Source organism: Hemitrygon akajei, chromosome 2 (genome assembly GCF_048418815.1).
Source record: "Hemitrygon akajei chromosome 2, sHemAka1.3, whole genome shotgun sequence".
NCBI classification, from domain to species: Eukaryota; Metazoa; Chordata; class Chondrichthyes; order Myliobatiformes; family Dasyatidae; genus Hemitrygon; species Hemitrygon akajei.
Window position 1 is genome coordinate 190,702,448 of NC_133125.1, and position 7,563 is coordinate 190,710,010.

The following is a 7,563-nucleotide window of genomic DNA, read 5'->3' on the forward strand; positions in this document are numbered from 1 at the left end:
GGTGAATGACAATCTTGTAATTGTGCAGACAGAGACCCTTTCACTGGCACCAGCCGCGTTGTGTAGAACTTACTGGGGCTGTTGCCGTTTTTAACCAAGACTTCATGAATTGCCCTCTCCTGGGATAGGATGATGGTGGATTAGCGAACACGTCTGAGCGAGCTCGAGCTTTTCTCTGGAGTGAAGGAGGAGGCGAGGTGGCTTGTTGGAGATGTACAAGATGATATGGCATAAATCGAATGGACAGCCAGAGCCTTTTTCCCGGGGCGGAAATTGCAAGTTCAAAGGACGTAATTTTAAGGAGATTATGGGGGGGGGGGGGGGGGGGGGATGTCAGAGGAGCCTTTTGTTGAGTGCGTTGGACTCGCGGGTAGGGGTGGCGGCAGAGGCAGATACATTAGGGGCATTTAAAACATTTAGACACATGGATGATAGAAGAATGGAGGGCAATGTGGGAGGGAAGAGTAAGTTTGGATTTAGAGTAGTTTAAAATGCCGACACGACATTTTTGGCAGAGAGACCCGCACTGTTGTGTGTGAAGCTAGCTGTAACTGCGATCAGTTGATTTCGGCAGCTCTCAGACCACAGCTCCCTGTGGAAAAGTGCTGCCGTCATGGGCCGAAGTCGCAAACCTGCGCCTGAGTCAGTGCGTGAACAAGGGAGCCGGCCGTCACCGTGTTGAAGGGCATTTAAGGACAAGTGACAAACGCTGGCCTTGAGGGCGACACACGCCACCCTTTAACAGTTCTCGTGAAACGACCACAGCGCGGGCGTTCCGGAGTTCAGTTCCGGTGCCCTCTGAACGTGTAGGCTTCCTCCGGGCGCTCCCGTTTCCTCGGTCAGTCCAAAGACGTACCTGTTAGTGGGTTAATTGGTCATTGTAATTTTTCCTGTGATTAGGCCAGGGTTAAATATCTGGGTGGTGCGGCTCGTTGGAAGCGCCTTTCCGCGCTGTATCTGTAACCCAACCTGGGGTTCTCGGCCCCCTCGATTAATAGTGGCATAAAAAAGGTTGGGAACCCTGCTGTAAACAAACAAGAATGCACATTGAGACGTTTGATACACAATAGGTATTGCGCGGCGTCAGTGCAAGTGGTCTCCGCCCAACAATCGCGAGTTGCTCTGGGCTACCCGCCCTAGACTAGTCGCACGTTATTTTGGTGTAGTCGGCTTAGTTCGGTAACCAAACCCGTAATCCCCGAGCCATTGGGAGAAGTCACTCAAAAATGTTCAAAGTCAAGTTTTATTTTCTTAATTTACAGTTTTATGGCGCAAGTTTGGCTCGAGAAAATCGTGTATTCAGCAGCAGCTGGTTTGTTGAAATGTTTCCGCGGCATCGTTCAAAATCCAAGGTTAATACTGTCATTTCTAGTGCACAAGCGTAAATGAGAGCACAATAGTTGTGACTCCGGATCCGAGGCAGCACAAAAGGCACACAAAATAAAGAACAGAATAATAATAATAAAAAACGCAATGAATATAAACACACAAGAGCGCTTATGTACTCGGACTAGTTGTATGTCCATAAAGAGACGCTAGGCACAGGAGCGTCTGTACATAAGGTGACAGGAAGTGATAAAGTACGATGAGGGGGCGGGAGCGCTGGATTGTTAGTGAACAGTCGGCGTTTGGAACCCCTTATATTTCTCCTGTGACTGGAGTGTGTAAAATTTATCAAGGAACATTATATAAAATAAAATTGCTACGATTGAAACATTATAAGTATCATATTTCTGCTTAGCGTTGTTGTGTTTTATTGCCACGGACTCCGGGTGGTACTGGGAAACTCCGCGCTCGTCGCTCTCCGCCCAGGCGGCAGAGCTCCCCCAAAGATTCAGACGGGGTGTTCACCAGCTTCGAAATCGGCGTTACTGCCATACAATACTTGCTCCCTGTTTATCTCAGTGAACTTGGAATCGGAATTGGTTTATTATTGCGAAAAGTTAAAAACACAAGAGACTCTGCAGGTGCTGGAAATCCAGAGTAACACAGCCTTTGCTCTGAGCAGGGTATCTTTACACGGCATTTTAATAAAACATGATATAAAAGAAACTTCCAGCTGCACCACAACAAAGGCTACGTGTGTGGGAGCATTTCATTCCTTCATATGAAAGGTTTTTTTGTACAAATTGGTGTAAATTAATTACAATTATTAAACACATAATAATTGATTACTGAGTATTCACCCCCTTCAAATTAATATTTAGTAGATTCACCTTTGCAGCAATTACAGCCTTGAGTCTGTGTGGACAGGTCTCTATCAGCTTTGCACATCTGGACACTGCAATCTTTCCCCATTCTTCGTCACAGAACTGCTCAAGCTCTGTCAGATTGCATAGGGATTGTGAATGAACAGCCTTTTCAAGTCCGGCCACAAATTCGCAATTGGATAGAGGTCTGGACTCTGACTTGGCCACTCCAGGACGTTAACTTTCTTGTTTTTAAGCCATTCCTGTGTAGCTTTAGCTTTATGCTTAGGGTCATTGTCTTGCTGGAAAACAAATCTCCTCCCAAGTCACAGTTCTCTTGCAGACTGCATCAGGTTTTCCTCCAGGATCTCCCTGTATTTTGCTGCATTCATTTTACCCTCTACCTTCACAACTCTTCCAGGGCCTGCTGCAGTGAAGCGTCCCCACAGCAAGATGCAGCCACCACCATGCTTCACGGTAGTGATGGGATGTTTTTGATGATGTGCGGTATTTGGCTTACACCAAACATGGTGTTTAGTCTGATGGCCAAAACTCAATTTTGGTTCCATTAGACCAGAGAACCTTCTTCCAGCTGAATTCAGACTTCTGGCAAACTCGAGCTGAGATTTCGTGTGGGTTGTTTTCAACAGTGGCTTTCTCTTTGCCACTCTCCCATAAAGCTGCGACCGGTGAAGCACCCGGGCAACAGTTGTTGTACGTGCAGTCTCTCCCATCTCAGCCTCCAGAGTTGTCAAAGGTCTCTTGGTATCCTCCCTCGCTAGACCCCTTCTTGCACGGTCACTCAGTTTTTGAGGACGGCCTGCTCTAGGTAGATTTATAGCTGTGCCATATTCTTTCCATTTCTTGATGATTGACTTCACTGTACTCCAGGTAATATCCAGTGACTTGGAAATTTTCTTGTATCCATCTCCTGACTTGTGCCTTTTTTTGTGGAGTTGCTTGGAGTGTTATTTTATTGTCATGGTGTAGTTTTTGCCAGGATATTGACTCTCCAGTAGTTGGAGCTTCCAGATACAGGTGTATTTTTACTCCAATCAATTGAAACACCTTGACTGCACACAGGTGATCCCCATTTGACTAATTATGTGAATTCTAAACCCAATTGGCTGCACCGGTGATGATTTGGTGTGTCATATTAAAGGAGGTGAATACTTATGCAATCAATTATTTTGTGTTTTATGTTTGTAATTAATTTAGATCACTTTGTAGAGATCTTTCACTTTGACATGAAAGAGTTTTTTTTCAGTTGATCAGTGTCAAGAAAGCCAAACTAAATCTTCTTTGATTCAATGTTGTAAAACAATAAAATGTGAAAACTTCGAGAGAGGGGGAGAAATTTTTTTTTTTAAAAATTAGAAACCAGGACTGCTGAATGGTCCCAGCCCAAAACATTGTCTGTTTACTCTTTCCCTGTCAGACCTATCGAATTCCTCCAGCATTTTAGTGTTGCAAGGGACAATGAGAGGGTTAGTCTATGTCACTACATTTATCAATCAATCAATCTATTTATCCATCTATCTCTATCATGATGTCTTACTATCTCTATCTCTCTCTCTTTAGCTGTCTGCCTTGATCTCTGTATCTCTCTCTCTACCACTTTATCACTCTCTTTCTGTTTCCCTCATTATCTCTCTATTGCTCTCTCTATTTTGTATTTCTCTATCACTATCTATCTCTATCTCTATATAGAACCATAGAACATTACATCAAAGAAACAGGCCCTTTGGCCCTTCTTGACTGTGCCGAACCATTTTTCTGCCTAGTTCCACTGATCTGCACCTGGACCATATCCCTCCATACACCTCTCTCTCTATTTGTGTATCTCTCCTCTCTCTGTCTCTTACTATCGATCTCTCACTGTCTCAGTCTCTCTCTTTCACTATATCTCCCCCTATCTCTATCACTCTTACTTTTTCTATCTCCCACTCTGTCTCTGCCTCTCTGTCCTCTCTCTCTCTCTCACTCTCACACACACACACACACACACACACACACACACACACACACACACACACACACACACACACACACACACACACACACACACACACACACACACACACACACACACACACCCCTCCCCAACATTCACCCAGCCTGTTGGACCCTGATGCTGAAGTGATTCACAGTAAACTGCTTATAGAGGATGCATAATTGCCTCCTCGATGCAACATCAGATGGGTGGCATGAAGATCACCAGAAACCAACCAGCACAGTTCTAATATCTGACTAGATATCAACCGGGAACTTGGAGCAAAACAACCACTCATGGTGGCTGCTCACTGTCAAAGCCATTGGCTTCATTCAGAACTGGGGATTGAATTGGTTCAAACCTTGGTTGTGGGAGATCAAGCCAGTTACATTGGAATTACAAAGAGGACATGACAGTGGCTGTATTTCATTGTTACGAATTTCTCCAAATGTACAATGGAGAGCATTTTAACTGGTTGCATCAGCTATCATAGAATGGCAGAGGACTCGATGGGCTGAATGGCCTAAACCTGCACCTATGTCTAATGGTCTTATCCATCATAATCGTCGACAGAGGGGCCACTGCACAGAGTGGGAAAATGGCACAGAGGCTGGTGAACTCAGCCAGCTCCATCATGGGCACGAGGCTCCATTTCTTCAAAAGGTAATGCCTCAGAAAGGCAGCATCCATCATTAAGGCCCCCGTCACCCAGGACATGCCCTCTTCTCAATGTGCAGAAACCTAAAAATGCCCACTCGACGTTTTAGGGACAGCTTCTTCCCCTCTGTCATCGGGTTTATCAATGGACAACTCTTCCTCATACTTTGCTCTCTTTTTGCATAACTTACTGAATTTTAAAATATTTATTTTAATATAATTTATAGCTTACTTTATGCACTGGGCTGTACTGCTGCTACAAAACAACATACTTTACGATATATGTACAAAATTAAGGGAGGGAAATTTAGGGGAGACATCAGGGGTAAGTTTTTTACACAGAGGGTTGTGAGTGCCTGGAATGACTTGCCAGGGATGGTGGTGGAGGCTAAAACATTAGGGGTATTTAAGAGCCTCTTGGACAGGCACATGGATGAAAGAAAAATAAAGGGTTATGGGGTAGTGTGGGTTTAGTACTTTTTAAGGATTATATGGGTCGGCACAACATGGAGGGCTGAAGGGCCTGTACTGTGCTGTAGTGTTCTATGGTTCTATGTCGGTGTCTGGTATTTAGGAGAATGGGGGGATCTAACGGAAACCCATCAAATATTGGAAGGTCTGCACAGAGTGGATGTGGAGAGGATGTTTCCTATAGTGGGGGAGTCTAGGACCAGAGGACACAGATAGAGTGGATGTGGAGAGGATGTTTCCTATTGTGGTGGGGTCTAGGACCAGAGGACACAGATAGAGTGGATGTGGAGAGGATGTTTCCTATAGTGGGGGAGTCTAGGACCAGAGGGCATAGATAGAGTGGATGTGGAGAGGATGTTTCCTATAGTGGGGGAGTCTTGGACTTGAGGACACAGATAGAGTGGATGTGGAGAGGATGTTTCCTATAGTGGGGGAGTCTAGGACAGGGTGGGGTAGAGCCTCACAACAGAGGAATGTCTAGTGAGGAGGAATTTCTTTAGCCATAGTGTTGTGAATCTGTGCATTTCAGTGCCACTGACGGCTGTGGAGGTCAAGTTATTGGGAGTATTTAATGTGGAGTGTGATAGTTTCTTAATTAGTCAGGGTGTCAAAGGGAGAAGGCAGGAGAGTGGGGATAATCAATCAGCCATATTGGAATGGCAGAGCAGACCCGATGACCCGAATGGCCTAATTCTGTTCCTGTGGTGTGGTGCTATAGACTGATTTTGTTTCTGCTTGTAAAGGTAATGGGGGGGGGGGCGTGGAGGCTTCCATTATTTACTTAACGGTTTGTGTGAGTGATGCAACCAAGGCCAGATGTATTGTCCAGCTGCAAGGTGCCCAGCTAAACTGGTATAATGATTCACCTGGTAGAGTTACAAGGTGCCCAGCTGAGCTGACACAAACCTGGTAGAGTTGCAAGGTGCCCAGCTAAACTGGTATAATGATTCACCTGGTAGAGTTGCAAGGTGCCCAGCTAAACTGGTATAATGATTCACCTGGTAGAGTTGCAAGGTGCCCAGCTAAACTGGTATTATGATTCACCTGGTAGAGTTGCAAGGTGCCCAGCTGAGCTGGCACAAAGATTCACCTGGTAGAGTTGCAAGGTGCCCAGCTGAGCTGGCACAACGATTCACCTGGTAGAGTTGCAAGGTGCCCAGCTGAGCTGGCACAACGATTCACCTGGTAGTGTTGCACGGTGCCCAGCTGAGCTGGCACAAACCTGGTAGAGTTGCAAGGTACCCTGCTAAACTGGTATAATGATTCACCTGGCAGAGTTGCAAGGTGCCCAGCTAAACTGGTATAATGATTCACCTGGCAGAGTTGCAAGGTGCCCAGCTAAACTGGTATAATGATTCACCTGGTAGAGTTGCAAGGTGCCCAGCTAAACTGGTATTATGATTCACCTGGTAGAGTTGCAAGGTGCCCAGCTGAGCTGGTATAATGATTCACCTGGTAGAGTTGCAAGGTGCCCAGCTGAGCAGGCACAACCATTCACCTGGTAGAGTTGCAAGGTGCCCAGCTAAACTGGTATAATGATTCACCTGGTAGAGTTGCAAGGTGCCCAGCTGAGCTGGCACAACGATTCACCTGGTAGAGTTACAAGGTGCCCAGCTGAGCTGGCACAACGATTCACCTGGTAGAGTTGCACGGTGCCCAGCTGAGCTGGCACAACGATTCACCTGGTAGTGTTGCACGGTGCCCAGCTGAGCTGGCACAACGATTCACCTGGTAGTGTTGCACGGTGCCCAGCTGAGCTGGCACAAACCTGGTAGAGTTGCAAGGTGCCCTGCTAAACTGGTATAATGATTCACCTGGTAGAGTTGCAAGGTGCCCAGCTGAGCTGGTATAATGATTCACCTGGTAGTGTTGCACGGTGCCCAGCTGAGCTGGCACAACGATTCACCTGGTAGTGTTGCACGGTGCCCAGCTGAGCTGGCACAAACCTGGTAGAGTTGCAAGGTGCCCAGCTAAACTGGTAGAATGATTCACCTGGTAGAGTTGGAAGGTGCCCTGCTAAACTGGTATAATGATTCACCTGGTAGAGTTGCAAGGTGCCCAGCTAAACTGGTAGAATGATTCACCTGGTAGAGTTGCAAGGTGCCCAGCTAAACTGGCACAATGATTCACCTGGTAGAGTTGCAAGGTGCCCAGCTAAACTGGTAGAATGATTCACCTGGTAGAGTTGCAAGGTGCCCAGCTAAACTGGTATAATGATTCACCTGGTAGTGTTGCAAGGTGCCCTGCTAAACT